The 17,399-nt window shown below is 35.6% G+C and overlaps 1 long non-coding RNA gene across 1 annotated transcript in view; it reads right to left on the bottom strand.

Annotated features, from left to right (window-relative positions):
* Nucleotides 1–17,399, bottom strand: part of LOC105730558 (uncharacterized) — a 111,971-nt gene that overhangs the window by 86,155 nt on the left and 8,417 nt on the right. Inside the window, exon 2 of the long non-coding RNA XR_001110505.3 lies at nucleotides 12,597–12,659. This is a non-coding gene — a long non-coding RNA (uncharacterized LOC105730558). The remainder of the gene's footprint in view (nucleotides 1–12,596; nucleotides 12,660–17,399) is intronic.

Here is a 17,399-nt window from a genome sequence, read left to right as displayed (position 1 = left end):
TAATAGCAATACATTTCAGAAATTGTCTTTTTGGTTTGGTTAGTTTAGTTTTAAATGAAATATAATTCATGTATCTGGAAAATTTAATTGTGGGGATTAGCTCATTCCTGAATAGAGTCAAATAAATCAGACACTACTGTACATAGTTAAGCACTGAGGCGTACAGCCCAATCTGTAACACCTAAGAAGGAAATGAGCGTAATAGGCCAGAGAGATGAGATCCATAACAAACTATAGAGCCAAGCCAGATTTGTGGGCTTTGAGTACTCTGAAGTCATGGCACAACAAAGACTTTGGAATGCTGATGGGAGGATGTAGTGGGGACAGCAGAGGAGGGAAGAGCTGCTGCTGCTTCTAGATAAGGTGGATGTATAATTTGTATACTTTACCAAAATACCAGCATCATGTTATTCTTTACAGCTATGGTATGCTACATAACCAACAATGGCACATTTCCATTTCAGATGGGGTCTCCAGTGCACAATATTTTCCCTTATATGCACCTATGTTTGAACTTTTAATGCTAGAAAAAAATCATGTCACCAAGTGGAAGCATGCCACCCCAAATTTGTGGCCTTTAATCTCAGTTGGCCTTCAGTGAAGCACAGTCTCTTCCAGAGCCAGCATGTTTTTATTTTTATTAAATGCTTGCATCAGTTTTTCCAAACCTCCACTTCTTCCCTATTTTCATCCCCTTCAGGTGTGACCTACCTCACTTCCTACTTCATGAAGTATGTTCTGACCTCTGTATTACTGCTTCCCAGATCAAATCTATTCTAATGTCCACCCATCCTTTCTTCTTTATAGGAAAGACACCTCTCCTTCTGTTGCAGGCTCATTTCTTGGTCTTCACAACTGCTGGTACTGTGGTCTTCTCTCTTCATATTTCCAGCATCATTTTCCTCTTCCTCCTCCTCTAGAGGCTCCCTTGAGCTACCCTCCTTTATGCCTCTTTGCAGCATTTTTTCTGCCCACCTTTAGATGTCCCATTCTCCCATGGTCACAGATTCTGTCCGTGGTTGTCTTCTCACACTGACTCGGGCAGCATGTTCCATCAGGAGCTCTTCTTGAGCAGGCTCCACTCTCCTTGCTTCTACCCTCTGCACATGCTCTTTAGCTTTCTGGGTTGTCTGCTCCATTGATACATTTGTCCAGGATCTGCTATGTTTCAGTATGTTCAGATCTTTCTTTTTGAACTGATTTTCACACTAAGCTCAAAAGGCCTTCTCTATCCACACCTTCTAAAACTCTCAACAGCACCTCTACCACAGGTTCTCTCATGCAATCACTGCCTCCATTTTTATCTTCTTTTCATTTGTCAACTCCTTGAAATAAGAGGCTGCATTGTTATTTGCCATATATTTATGTGGGTAAGAGTTCAAAAAACATCAAGTGAATGGATTTTCTATATGTAAAATATGATGTCAGTAATGATATGACTCAGAAGATATCCAAACATTGTCTGTGTGACCAATTGGTGGAACTGCTAAATGATAAGGATGTGGACCAAGTAATTTAATGGTTCTACCAAGAGAAAGAGGTTATACGATGATCCCATACCAAGTAAATCTCCTTAAAGTTACTGTTTTGAAGACTAGAAATTAATATAGTCTAAATAAAGTGTATAATAAAAGTACACTGGTGGTATTGTTTTTTTCCTTCTTATGTTTCCTAGCAGACACTCAAATGCTTCAAACTTTGCTCTGTGTTATGGTGGCCTGGGTCACTGGCTAATGAAGACCTAAACCATTCTTTTATTCTAGACCTATAAACCTATTAGTTATTGGAGAAAAGGGATTTACCTGTGTTCCTCAGATGCCCTCTAACTTTCTGCAGAAACTGCTAACCAACCCTTTGACACTATCTGGGTGTGCCAGACTTAGGGAAATTTGTGTCATCAGCAGCTTCACTGGAGACATCATGTGGCTGGAAGCAAGGGATGATGATAAGAACATCTTTTCCCCTACTTTGTATAATTTTTATTTTCAAGATAAAGCTACTTATATTTAAAGCTTTTTAAAATACCAGGTCTTACAATGCATGTATGAAAGAAAATAACTTCAACTTCACAGTTTCCGGCATGGCTGGAGACATTAAAAGAGCAATGCTTGTTGACTAAAATCACAGTTTTCAACATTCATGAGACTTACTTCCTCACTAATTCCCCATAAGCAAAACATTTAAGCGTGGTATGACGTTAAGAAACCACATTTTTTTTCTTCTGAGGACTACCTTTCATGGAAATGATAAAATGAAAACTAATTGTTCCACAAGGTCCAATAAAACAGTCAAATCCTCCCAACAAATTCACAGACACCATTACCCTTAAACACCCTCCACTTATCAGAGGAAGAAAAAGAAAACTTCCTTAGATCCATTCAAATATAAAACGTCTTTACTACATTGAATTTTATAAAATCCCATTGTTAAATACTTCCTCTCAAACTCCTGCCAAATGGGAGGATTACTGCTCAAACAGACAAGGAATATATAACTCCTCCCACTGCCCTGATGAACATCAGGGTTATACTTTGGCACACATACAGATCTATTTTCTACAAAGGATGCAGCTTTTCAGAGACGTGAAGGATCTGGAATGAGAACACCAGCCCTCATCAAGCCACTTCCTCTATTGGAAGGGAGTTTCCCAAATAAGTCCTCTGAAGGAAATACTGAAATGAAGTCACCCATTTTGTAAAGTAACAGTAGCTTGATGATGTGATTGTCTCAGAAGTGATACAAGATACAGCAGTTAGAACAAAAGTTCACTGGGACTTTTAATAAAGCAATTTTTCGATAAATATTTACACAGATGTACACACAGTTATTTGTTCTGCTTCAACGGGACTCATCCAAGTGCTAGTTTTAAAATATAAACAGTGGGAAACTGCTGTAGTAATGACTAGGAAAATACTGCAATTATTTGCAAGAGTTGAAAACTGTTCCTTTAATAAAAAGTAGGAGGCTGTGTGGGAGAAAAAGGAGTGAAATTCTCTAGCAAGTGAGGCCAGTTGGAATTTAATAATTCACTTTGGCAATCATATTTGTTTAGTCAGCAGGCCAATGTTCCTACTGTGCTGCACAATGCCAGGGACAGTCTTCATCTTAAATGCCCACTGTTAAGAGAGCAAATGTTTCTAGCCAAGCTACATAAATACTATTATTGCAGCAGTCCTTGAATACATACCATTTATTTCATATCTCTGAGAAGATCTGTGCAGCACAGAAAAGACTCTTGTTAGTTCAGAGATTAATTTGCCTGAGATGGCATCAGGGTATTTGAAAATGTGTTATTAAGCAATATTTCAGAAGTGGCCTATGTGTCAGCAGATAGTTATGCTCTAGTTATAGAATATAAGATAGTCTCCAAATGATATTTTTAACCATCTCCTTAGTAATATAAACAGACACCAAGACATGGAAACTTCTCATTGTTTTCTCTTTTTATTGCAGTGTTTTAGTCTTCAAGGATATTTTTCTTATCACTGTTCATCGAAATTAATTTCTCCTTCAAAGGTCAGATATAAAAGTGAAGAGATTATAAGAGCATATATATATTGCTATAGTTTTAAAGGCATATAGATGTAACTGATAATTAGAATAACACAATTAGATTAATGTAACATCTACTGTGCAAACAGCTCAAATTTATAAGTAACAAACTAGCCATCTACGAAAGGTCCATATAGAAATCAGGGATGTAAGGAAATAGAAAGTATATGAAACTGAATTTATATCTGTACACATCTACTCATACAGATACCTGTTTCCTGTGCTTATTCTCTGGTTCCCTTATGTTTAGACCCTTTAATATAATTTAATTGGTTAAATTAACACTTCAACAGGATTTGCCTTTTAGTAGTTATGTACGGTAACCCCAAAGCCACAGACCTCTTTTTTTAATTGGCGCATATTCAAATAATGCCTAGCAAATATTTTTTTTTCCTTTTGTTAATACATGGCAGAAATGTCTGTGGAAAAATCTATTTCAATGGAGGAGGACAGAGAATTAGGTATTTGGAGAGAGGGGCATTCTGTGCATAACAAAGCACAGAGTTTCATAACTCCTAGGCAATGAGACTTGTGCAGTTAGTCCCAATCAGGAGTTACTTCCTTTCCACCAAAAAGTGCCTTGATATAATCCCACCCACCACCATTGAAAGGGGCAGATCCCACAGAGCACAGCCCAGGAGAGGTCACCTTCCTGCACACCAGATACCCAGAGTGCAGCCTGGTGGCACCAGAATGAGGAGGGATTTCTTGGTGGCGCATGGGGAGCTGACATTTTTTAGAGTGCACTAGAGGAAAACAATCAACACAAAGAAATAGTTTTAAAAGATTAAATGTTCAAGTCTGAATTTAGAGCAATAGATTGAGATTTAAAAATCTTCAAACTTGTATTACAAGAGCTGACCAGGAAGCTCCAAGAATGACAGATGTGGAACAAAGAAACATCATGAAGGAAGAGAAAAGCCAAGTCTCACTTAATGCCCTCAGCCTCAATTGTCTATGAGTTTGGTGAAGTTCTCTACTTGGAAGACAAAAAGTTATGCTGTTTATAACTTGATAAAAAATGATTTTGTTTTAAAAACCCTTTTTAGAAAATTAGGAATAGTTCCTATCTACCATTCCTCATAATACTTGCTGAAGAGGACAGCTGTGATATAGAAAAATAACATCCCTTTATGGCTACCTTTGTCAAAATAGCTTCTTACTCTGCAGGTCCAGTCTGACCCAAACCTCAGAATCTCCTGGACTAAGAACTCCGGCCATTGTGATTCAGAAGTATCTCAGTACTAGCGAAGATATCAGGAAGGCCAGGAGACAATGGCAGCATTAGAAGTCCCTAGTTGAACAGAATATATAATTTCATTTAACAGCTGCTGAAGCTCATTACGCTGGCATGAATGATTCTTTACAACCACAAAAAGAAAGAAAAACAGACAGCAGCCTATTTACAGATGCAGTGAGAGCTGTCCCTTGCTTTCCAGCTTTCAAGGGAAGCAAAACATGTCTGCATAATAACTTTAACCTATAATTCAACGCTATTTAAAAGTGTAGCTTGCCATAAGCTTACAGAGATATTTTTATACAACATTTTCAAAACCTCCACAGTCTCCCAGCAGTTTCTGACTGAATTGCTTCCAGGCTTGCTGTTACCTGCTGAGGGGCCTATCAGGCAGCAATCTAGCCAGCATAGGCAATCTCTGTGGCACATACCCTCCCTGCACTCAAACATTTCTCTCCAAACATACTTAGTACTTCTTCCTGTTTTCAACTTGAGGAAAGTACAGCTTAAATGCCTTCCACAACTTTTCTAGCTTAGTGTTCTTTCTTTTGTGATCTTCAGCACCTTTTTCTTTACTTTACCTTCTCTACCACTTACTGAGTAACCTTGAGCAAGTCACTTAGCCTTTCTATACCTTAGTTACCTCACATGTAAAGTTATGAAAGCACCTACCTCACAGAGCTATTGTGAGGATTAAATTATGACACACACAAGTAAAGCACCTAGAATAGTTCCTGGCATATAACACACACTCATAAAATGCCATTCAGAATTTCATTATTACTAGTACTACTAAGGACGTCATGCACCATTACTACTGATTTCACACATACATCCTTTATTCCACCTGAAGGAAAATTGCTTAAAGGTAGGTATTGGCATCCAGAGGGAGTACGGTGCATATTAGTACTCTTCCTTGCCCTCCTCCCTCTTCCTACCCCTTCCCAACTCTTCATCCGCATCCCACACACACACATTGAGGAGTACTGCTGTGATGGGTCAGGTTTACAGACTTTTTTTTGGCCAGTGAGCTGAGCTAAAGGTTCAAGGACACATAGATATGGTAGTTATGCCATCTGCACAGACTTCCATGGGGACGTTCCTCCTCCCAAAAGTAAGCAGGAAAGTGTGTTCTGGAACAGGTACCAACTTTTACTTCTCTTCCATCTTCTCTTCTCCAACATGTGCCATAAAAAGAACTGCCCAATATAGGGCTTTAGGTTACAGGAGCGTGAAATAAATAATTCCAGTGTGGCTCATTAGCATTCTATAGTGGGATTGGAGCAGATGTCCTATTTAGTAATAAGATGTTATTCTGTTTTCTTTTCCTCTCCTTAGCATGTATTTCCTGTGGAACCTTTTCAGAGAGGGGTAGCTGATTTTAGGTAATGTTGGGGCTGTGTTCCACATACCATCATATTTGCACTCTTATGTGCACCACAGGAATATTTGCACCACAGGAATCAAGGTTTTTTCAACTTTGCATCTTTCAGTACCTAACATTCACCATTCTTTATACAAACAGGCATTCAATATTTATTGAAGTAAGTGGTTGTTCACCTTTTTATTTATTTATTTTTGAAAGACGGTCTCACTCTGTTGCCCAGGCTGGAGACCTTTTTATTTTTTAAATGTTACTAACATTCTGGTAGGGTCAGTCACAATGATAGAGGTCCTATTATTTAATTAAACTAAATTAAAAATTTAAAGACTATTTCATAATAAGAAATACTAGTCTAATGCCTACTAGTAAATTTCGAACTTGTCACTGTGACTGACAAGACCTTACATTACCTGGCCTTTGCTTACCTCTGACTCTGTTTCTCTGATTTTGTACCAGAACACTTCATAATTTTTACTTGATCTGACACTTCTGGTCATTTGCCCTTGCTGTTCCCTCTGCCTGGAATGTTTCTCCCCCAAAATTGCACTGGTGGGCTCCTCCTCATGACTTCTGTCTCAGGACAAAGAAGGAGCCCATAGCATGAAGACAAGGAATGAGGGAATTCTTCCCCTAAGAAAATGACAATTAGATTGAGACCTAAAGTATGAATGTGCATATGTGTGTATGCGCATGCATGGGTGTATGTGTTTGGGGGTAGAGGTGAATATAATAAGAGCATTCAATCTATGCAGAGGGAAGAGATGAGGCAAAGCTTTTGAGACATGAAGGAATAGAACAAGGTTGTCTGAACAACTGAGTCAGTGGTCAGTGTGGCTGGAGCTTAGAAAGCTGAGGGACAGCAATAGGTGGGGCATAAATCAGATCACAAAGACCTCTTTAGAAGAAGTGCTACAAGAGGGCAGCACTTACACACATTAGCCCTAAAGTAATATCTTAAACTAAGATACAGACTAATCATTATTCATAAGAAAAAAAAATAGTCCTGTCTTCATTGGTATTCTCTTATTTTTGTCTAATGTAGAAAATCAACAGTGGTAGAAAAGTGTTAGTCATCCTAGGACTTAAAATTTTCTTCAGCAAAAGTGAGCTACCACATCCTGAGATTCAGGGGATGGGACTGCTCTTACAAGCCACTGCAAGCTTGTTTTCTAACTCTAAACATAACCCTACCTTCTCTAGCACTAGTCTTACTGTTGTCTCAAGTGGTAAACTGAATGAAAGTAGTTTTAATTAACTATTGGCATATCACACATATTCAATAAGAATTACATGGGTACCAACAACCTGAATTTTTAAATAGATAATTATTTCAATGAACATTATTGTTTTTATGAATTAACAATATGTGGATTTCCTAATTTCTTACTCAGTATCTGACTATCTAAATTTATTTTAAGCCAACTATAGATTCACTGGGGTACAAGAGTAGAATGAGAATTGGAGAAAGACAACTATAGAGCTGATATGGCCAAGAAAGCCACTGAAAGCACATAAAAAAGAACAAATGTTTGAAAATTAAATTTTCTAGATGGGGATTCCATAGTTTAAAGATTGTAATTCTAAAGATAATTTTAATCTAACATGATTAAAGAGTAATGAATTTAGCAAAATCACTTATTTGATATGCACTTAGATCTATTATGCACAAAACATGAACACTCAAAGTTGAATGTTTGAATTTGCAAATTTTACCAATTCTCTGATTCATTTCTGCATGGCTATGGCTCAGTGCAAATAAATCTTCATTTAACTAGGGCAACAATGTTTTTATTGCGCTAACATCATACATCTTAAGAATAAATATATTTCTACTGACTATAGGAATTATGACTGCAAATGCTACTATTTTATGGCATTGAGATATTTATTTATATATGTAACTACATGCATTTCTTTAGCTTTTACATAAATTTTCCTTCATTGACAGGTTATTGGTATAAGCATTTGATCTTTTCAAGAGTTTACTAAAAAAATACCAAATTCCAAAATTCAGAAATGGTAGGTTTTACAAGGAAACACACTAAAAACAACCTGATGATATATTATCATACTGTATAATATTTTGTAATTTCTAACACACTTTCCAATAAGTTATTTTGCATCCTGAAATCTCATGTTTTCATTTTTGAAATGAGAGCTGTGGAAAGATTCTCATATTACTAAGAGTTGTGAAGGCACCCGATGGAGCTCCTTCATTAATTTCTCTAACCATTCAGGGCACTGAAATCTGTGGGGACAGTAAGTTCACATTTAGTGTTTGTGCTAAATGAATCCCCAACCTACTTTGTTTTAATTTGCATCAAAAAGCCTCTACCCTGAAAGTACTGCATTATTAAGGTTATATAATAATGAAGTATACAAATTAGGAAAGGCAGATTTAGCATCACTTGCTTGGCAACATTAACTTGCCCACCACATTCACATTGAGATTTTAGAAGAGTACATTAGTGAGAAATACTTCTCTGTGCATTACAATAGAAGTCTATTAAAGAATATTTGATTCATTGACTATTATTTATAATAATAAACACATTCAGAGGATACTTTTTTGCATTTTATTTATGGGTTTTTTGACATTAGGAGGTGTAAAAATGAGGAGGAAAAATAATAATCATAAAAACCCTCAATCTCAAATGATTTAACAGCTTAGTTCTGTATTTGTTTGCTAGTGCACACAAACAACTACAGTATACACTAACAAATATATCTTCCATATCTATACAGAATACTTTTTCTGATATAGAACCACATGAAGAAAGTCTTCTATATTATTTTAGTGAGACTGTTAAGATGGTTCATTAAGAACCACCTTTAAAATTTCAGTAAGGCGTTTCCAAAATTAAACAATTAACTTCCTGTTACTCTTCTGATACAGAAAAAACTTTGAATTAGTGTTATTAAGCTACCAAAACTTGATACCAGTCAGGAAAGATTGTTTTCCCCTTGAATGGCAATATTTAACTGAATGTTTAGTGAAAGAAAACAGAGCAATTCTGACAGGAATCTGGATAGAAAGGGGTTTCTCAGCTCTAGGTACTAATTCTGATGCAGTACTGCATTCAAATGCATTTCCCTTGACTCCACAGTCCTCAGGTCTGGTTTTAGTTATTTTGTAGTAAAGGAAAGCCGTCATACATGTGTAATATTTATAGATAGCATCATTGTAAAATGGAGTACAAGTTCAAATCAGAGTTCAAGGTCAGGAAAAATAAGTATCACTTAAATGAATCACCACTGACACTTTTAGAAGCTTTTGACTTCCTTTAGAAATCTCCCCTTCAAGCATGTGCCAATTTTAGTTTTGGCAAATCATGAATAAAAACTAAATGTATAATAGTTCTGATGATTACTCAGTGTGGTGCTATTTTTTAAACATTACTAACTGTACAGCAACACTCACATTACATTTAACTAACACACATTTTGACAGTGTTTTATTTTCAGTAAATGACCTAATACAATCCATTTTAAGAATTTTATGCTTTAGTTTACAGATATTTTATTATGCTGATGTATGAAATTTTAAAAATTGAGAAAAAAACCACATGAGAGCAATTAGTAAGGGTTTCTAATTTATGTTAAATATTAGTTTATCTTACCTAAGCGTATGCATGGTAACTTTGTCCACGTAGTGGTAGAAATATAATACTGTAAACTCCAGAAGTTGTTTTTTTTGTAAAATAAAAAATTGCATCCAGATCTTATTTCAATTATAAATAACACAAAGTTGATGTTATTTATCTTTATATATTTATTTTGAGACAGTGGTCTCACTCTGTCGTCTAGGCTGGAGACCATCTCAGCTCACCGAAACCTCTGCCTCCCAGGTTCAAGCAATGCTCGTGCTTCAGCCACCCAAGTAGCTGGGATTACAGGCACCTACCACCAAGGCCAGCTAATTTTTGTATTTTTAGTGGAGACAGGGTTTTACCATGTTGGCCAGGTTGGTCTCGAACTCCTGACTTCTAGTGATCCACCCACCTCCCAAAATGCTGGGATTACAGTGGTGAGCCACTGCACCTGGACTCTTGACCTTATTTTGAAATAGTATTTCACACATTACTGTGGAAATGTGGGGCACAAAACATAACAAATACTAGGTATTAATTTCAAAACTACCCAGAATGGCTTATGGAGGTTTGTATTTGTTGATTTAAAAATATTTTAAAATGTTGTAATTTTTACAAATTAAAAAGTTCCCATAACTAATTATTTACATGAAGAAAATGACCAGATACAAGTGGAAAATAGAAAATTTAGAGGGCAGTAAGGTAAGAGAGAAGATATAAAAACAGGAAGAGAAAGTAAAGAAAGTAAAGATTAAAGATTTAGGAAAAGTTTAACCATTTCTCCAAACCTATAGTCATATAGTCATTTACCCAGGAAATACAGTTGGGTGCTCCCAGAAAAACAGCTGAGTTATTTGCTCTAGGTGTTCTCAGTTTACCAGTTAAAACAGGTCACATTCTCAGTTCCAGACCCAGGGCCTGGAAAAGGCCCCCTCTTCAGTGGCATTTGATGACCCTCCCATGGCCCAGCAGGACTAATTGAATTTTTCACTTGATAGCTTTATGTATGAGGGAAACTTAAAGACATTTCTAACACATACTTCTCTCCATCTCAGGTATTAGAATAAATGCCTAATATTTCAAATAGTGGTATGATCATACTGTTTTAGTATCACTTCTTTATTATCATCACCAATGGGTATTAAACAGGGAAAAGAAGCTCTTTTACATCAATGAAAACATTATACATTACAAAATACTGTGTTTAGAGAACAAAAGACGTCACTTTCATATCTTTTTAAAGTGTCTAATTTCTATTTAAGTGTATACTTAATCTATCTCTATTATAAATGTAAATAATTCTATTTATACAAATGTATACAAAATAAACGTATACAAATGTATACATCTGCATAAATGTATCAAATTTATGTAAAAATGTATACATTTGTATAAATATATCAAAGAGATAGCAAGGTATTCAGTTTTAGTAAACAAGATATTTCTATTTAAGTGTATGATATTAAACAAATCTGCCATAAGAAAAATATGCATTTACAAAAAAGGCAAATTAAAAATTATGTCCTTCACAGAACTCCACTACAGGATTCCAAATCTTAAAATTGTCTTCATGTATTTAGGATAGAATTTGATGCATTTATTATTTTTAAGAGACATGAGTTATTATATAAAGCTAAAAGTCCAACCAAATGGAAATAGTATCCACAGATTCCTAAAATACTATTCTAATCATCTGAAACAAGAATAAGTTTTTCAAATAAGAGTCAGTTGAATTAACAGTTGTTTATTTTAGATACTTTATTGAATTGAGAGCTGCTACTTTATTAAAGACTAAGCCTATAAGGAAATAAAACGGGTTTAATCCAAGTAATGTGAAAGTGAACTAACTCTTCATCTTACTTTCTTTTTGCCCCAAATAATTTTGATTTCATTAATGGATTTTGTGTGTGTGTGTGTGAATGGCTCTAAAAAACACCTATTTTGAAACTGCAGACAGGGAAGGACAAGACAAATCACTTCATAAATTTGTGAAATACTGCCCTACTACACTTTTAAAAAATAATAAAAATACTATAACATTTCCTCACTTCTCTCATGAATACTTTATTTTTGATATTGCAAATTCTATACATATACAGATGTATAGAACTCAATGCCCTGCTGAAGCCCTCTAAAAATGTTTTTAATGGTTTTAAAGTAATTTAATTTATAACATCTTAATCCAAGCTTTGTAAAAATGTATCTAAGAGATAGCAAGGTATTCAGTTTTAATAAATAAGATAGTGCTCCTAAAGTAGTCCCTTGAAGTCCGAGGCAGTAGGCAGCTGCAAACATCCGACTGAAAGCCCATCTATGGCTTCACAGCTTCCAGTCGAGGATGTTTACAGTTGCTCACTGTCAACAGCAATATACCTTCTTTAGCTTTCTGTGCGGTAATCCCAGCTAGTGTTTATAAGATGTGCAGAAAACAATTCTCTAAATTACTGAAGGTTCATTCAAACAGCAATACTCTAGAAAATGTTTCAAATTCAAAACCAACAAGAAGGCTCATGAATGTCTATTATTCATCAACCAAGTTTCTAATTTCTATAAAGATGTTGTGATATTCTAAGACAACATACGTAAATGGTTTCCTCCATTATTGTTAGCCACAAGAAGTAAATAGGCAAGTGGCCAGGTTACTTAATATGACTTCAACATGCAAAAGTGACCAAACACAGAAACTAAATTATCTTAACAGCATAAACTGTAGATTTAACATTAAATACTGCAGTCAAGTGAACTTAGACTACCAGTGAAAATATAAAAGGTCTACTTGGAAAGTTATAACTCTGACAGAAAAAAAAAAAAGAAAAAAAAAAAAAAGACTTACGTGCTGCTTTCATAGATCTCTTTTGCTTAAAAGTCTGCTCCCAGAGAGGACTTGTACAGTCAGCTGATTTTTGAAGGAGTAAGCAACAATCAGGAGAAAAACAGAAAAGAATAATGAGGTATAACACAGGCGTATATCAGTTTGTGGATCAAAGTTTCCCACTGGAAAAACACAGAACCTATCACTCACAACAGTGACGCACATTAACTCCAAATTTGAATGTTTTGAATTCCACTCCCATTCTCTTATGAAAATAAATGAGGAAAACTGAAGGTTAAGCTCTATCAGTCACTACTTTCCTGAAGTAATTCAAAACCATTCTGAGTCTAGTGAAAGATTAAGTTGATACAGAAAAGTGGGTGTGCCTTTCCCTGAGATTTGTTTTTAAATGAAGTTGCCATAAGGTTCTTAAATTGCATAAGTCTTAGTAGTTGTGATACCGAACCTGAAACAAAAATAAAATCCACACAAAAAGCATCATGTTTACTGAAACTAACAAATATGAAGAACTCCATAAATTACTTTTTCAAAGCAAAGGTAACTCTATTCCATTAAGGTTAAAAAAGTTAATCTTTGAGTCAGCAGGTGAAAACAAGCTGAATTATGTTGTGGCCTTTTTCTTTATTAACTAAGGACTTTGAACTATTAAAACTTCCTAGGGAACCAGTTTTCTCAATGGGTCAAGTCACATAGGGGAACAAAGCAAACTTTATCAGTGCTGTGCAATTCCACATTCCAGAAATTCTTAGTACTTGGCATTCATATACCACTGCTGACTAGAGCTTGGGTCAATCCACCACTCAGCTGCGGCTACCAACCTTGTGAACTTCTCACCAAGATACCCACTTCTTTTAAGTTAGCCACAACTAGACAGGCAGAGTACTCTTTAATTAAAATAGATAAATACCAAGGCTTACACCCTGAGGGGACATTGTACATCAGTGACTTTTTACAAAAAGAAAATATTTTACTACCACAAATTTTTCTCGAAGTGACAGGTCCCCTACTTGCCTGGGAATCTTATCACTTTTAAATAACTGCAAAGTTAACATGTAAAACAGTGACAAGTAAATACTAAGCAAACAACCTCAAATAATGAATAATTCCCTGTGGAGACAACAAACTTTAACCTAACTTTAAAACAGCCTTTTGCTCAGAACTTCATGAATAAACATGAAAAGTTCTCCAAACAAAATAATTAAAGTCCATAAGATCTTAGTTTTAAGAGTTCATAAATAAAAAGGCATTTTATTGCCTAAATGTATATGGGCTCCTCTTTTAGCAAGATAGGAGTTAAGTGAAATCTATGTGACAGCTAAAGCAGGTTTGTTCCAATAGGATGCCAAACAATTTTGCCAGTTTAACTGAGACTCAGAATTACTTAAACTATCTGCTCATTTCTTTGGTTACTGAGCAATATAGGTCCCACGCGGATCGGCAATTCTCTTAGTGAGAAGGTGGCAATAGAATGACCAGGATAGCTTTTTCTAATCCCACATACCTGGACTGCCTCTGCCATAGCCACAGGGCAATTCTTATTCAGTTGATGGGGAGGCTGCTGGGTATGTGAATTTTGCAAAAGCTATCAAACAATTTTGCTACACCTTCAGGACAGAGAACCACTGATCTAGGCGTACTGAGCTAAATAAGTTTGTTTAAGACTAAAAATATCTTGCCATGACCTGAGAAATGTGACCAGTCAATCCATTTAAAAATCGTGAATTAAAAACAAATACGGCAGAATAAGAACTAATTGTGTTAAATACATCAGACCCTGATTTGTCTTATACAACCCTAGGTATGTTTATAAAAAACAATGTACCTACTTTAAAACCATAAGGGTACTCTTTAGTCCTGTTAAACAAGGTCTCTAAAGCCTTCCCACCTTAAATCGCAAATCTGGATATCTGTACCCTGGACAGGCTTTATTATCTTCCTCACATCCGTTTTAAGTGCTTTAAGGATTAATTCTTTCTGGCAGAGCGTCTAGGAGCAGCCCAGATAAAGTGTAAAAAATTGCTTTAGCTACCCTGAACCATTCAATCTTGAACCCTCTCAACTGATTTTATTATCATTTTTATATTTATAAACCTTTATAATATTTTCCCTAAGATATGCATAACTAAAAATAAAATATAGCCATCCAAGCTGTCCCCCTCTATATAACCAATTATCTGGATTTTAAGATATTGGAATTCTTAAACTGAATAACCCATACTTGAATGGTAAGACTTTTGGCACTTATCAGCAAGCGGCAGAGGTTACCACTTCTCACTTCTCACTCACTCACTCACTCAATTTAATCCTATTTAATCTACCTGATCTATCTATCTAATCTATCCATCTATCCATCCATCCTGGGACTCTCCTTTGGCCATGGAAATGCAAAAGTGCATGCAAGTGACCCTGACACCTACAGAACAATGCTTCTCTCTCCTCTTCCACCCTTTTCCTCTCATTTCCATCTAACCTTCTCACCCTCTATCCTTGGAGTGTTTGCAGTGGAACTCTAAGAATGAATGTGTTCCATGTCAGCACTGGACCCAGTGCCCGGGCTCTACATCCTTCCATCCTCCATCTCTTTGGGGGTTCTTAGCGTCCAGGGTAGCTGCAGTAATAGTTTTGGCATTCATCCTCTGTCCTGTTCCTTTGGAAAAACAAACGTAAAGACAAAAAAATCCAAGTGGTCTTTGATTTCTTTCCTAGAAAGCATACATAGAACTGATCTGAAACTGAAGTGACCTAAATGTACAAACAAAATTCTGCCCTTTAAAATTAATCTTTACCTTCTCTGAGTCATACTTTTAAACATAGCCCACACTCTTTTTAGTCTAATTCAAGGGTTTCTAATTCATTATATTTCCTGCTACTGATAATGATGAACCTTCCCTTGAATTTTATAATTAATACAAATACAGACCTACTTATTCCTTGCCTCATGAAAGTGGACGAAGGCTGTAGGAATTTACTGGGAGTGATTTCCTATGGATTGTGCAAATGAGAAAGATTGTTAAGGAATTCAAATTCTAGGAAGCAAAGTATTATCTTGGATAGTATAGAGCTTACAGTTATAAGGAATAAAATCTCTAGAAATGAATATAGCTTAAATGTTTGCTGATAAAATGCTAATGAAAAATAAATTTAGAATTAAGCAAAAGTGTATGTACTCAAGTTTAAAGCCTTAATTTTAATACAACCTCAACTAGGTATTTGTTGTATAATAAACAATGTCTATACATGATCTCATTTCATCCCTGCCACAGCAAGATACGGCATATATAATCGTTACCATCACAGATAAGGACAACAGGCTTCGAGAGCTGAAATAACATCCATTACTCACTTTTCTATTCTGATTTTTTTTAATTGTAAGCTTTTCTGAATCATTTGTGGAGTACTGGAGGGTGTAGGTTTCAATAAATATGAAATAGTTAATCATGGTTCAATGAAAATTGTATTTTCTTTTTAAATTGGGCATAAAAAGTTAATAAATGGAAAATTTTTGAGAATAGAAACAAATATTGAGATCCTTTCGTGATGAAATAATTCATTCAGTGACTCATTCATTCATCCTACATATATTGACTTCCAAACTCTCCTCTAAGGTAATATTGATTTACTATCTATGCCGGGGTTCCCCAGAAAGGAGTTCTCAAAGCTTGTCAAATAGCTTTGATAGTTGTGGCTACCCTACTTTGTTCCTCCTGCACTGGAACGCCCATTTGGCTGGAGCCTCTCCTTCCTACTTTGGCTGGCATTCTTGCAAGGGAGGGGGGATTCCAGAGGGTGAGGGCATCCCAGCCCCCAGGCTAATAGGGGACTTTCCACCTCACTCCCATCTTTCTCCCTCCCTTCCTTCAGGCAAGTCACTGTCAGCAGTTCCCTGGCACCTCCCTCAGACCACCTGCTGGCTCAGTTCACTCCCCCCCAGGGGCAACTGCTCCAGGAGACTCCTCTCAGGAAGGGCAACCCTAGCCAAGAAATGCCCTTCTATTGAAATAGGTCTTATTTCTAAAGGGACATTAGGTAGATTTAAGATGAATTTCACTGTAATAATTACATGGCTAAATTTAGAATTCAAATAGCTTTTAAAAAAAAATCAAAGCTGTAAGATTAAGTTATATACACAATAAAAACTGAACACAATTCAGTGTAAAGAGAAATTATTTCAGAGGAACATAATTCTATGATAGAAACTGCATTTTAAAATATACATATTTTGTTTATAAATTTCACTATTAAAAAACACCTATTTCTAATTTAGGTCAACTGTATATAGTTGATATTTCCATCAATATTTTAAGAACATAAGTGACTTTGGTGACCTTAAAGAAACACCAGAAAGTAATCTGGTACTCACTCATTATTTTATATTTTAGAAAGCATTTCTAAAGCCAAGGTTAGTTTAGAGTCTTTTATTAATCATTTTGTGTAAAACAACAATCATCACAAAAAAGCTAGATTTCTGACATAGTTAGAAACTAACCCATTCTGAAATTATATAATCATTAGAACAACTTTACAAAGCTATGCAATGACAAAAAACATTAGATATCCCATCAAGTTAAAGAAAAGCCAAGAAAGAAACTGATATAATCATTACCATGTTAAAAATTCATGAATTTTTTCTCTCTACTTTTCTGTATTTTACAAATTTTGCTTACTGTGAACACTTTAATACAAATTGCTTTAGAAACAACTGACCCATTTCAGACATAAGAAATAATGTATTTCATATCTCAAGAGTAATGTAGACAGTACCAAGATAGTTCTTATGAACAGTTCTCTATCTAGGTAATCGTT

The sequence above is a fragment of the Aotus nancymaae genome, unplaced genomic scaffold (assembly GCF_030222135.1).
Source record: "Aotus nancymaae isolate 86718 unplaced genomic scaffold, 86718_ANA_hifiasm-v0.15.2.pri h1tg000040l, whole genome shotgun sequence".
NCBI lineage: Eukaryota > Metazoa > Chordata > Mammalia > Primates > Aotidae > Aotus > Aotus nancymaae.
This window is presented reverse-complemented; position numbering and strand designations above follow the sequence as displayed.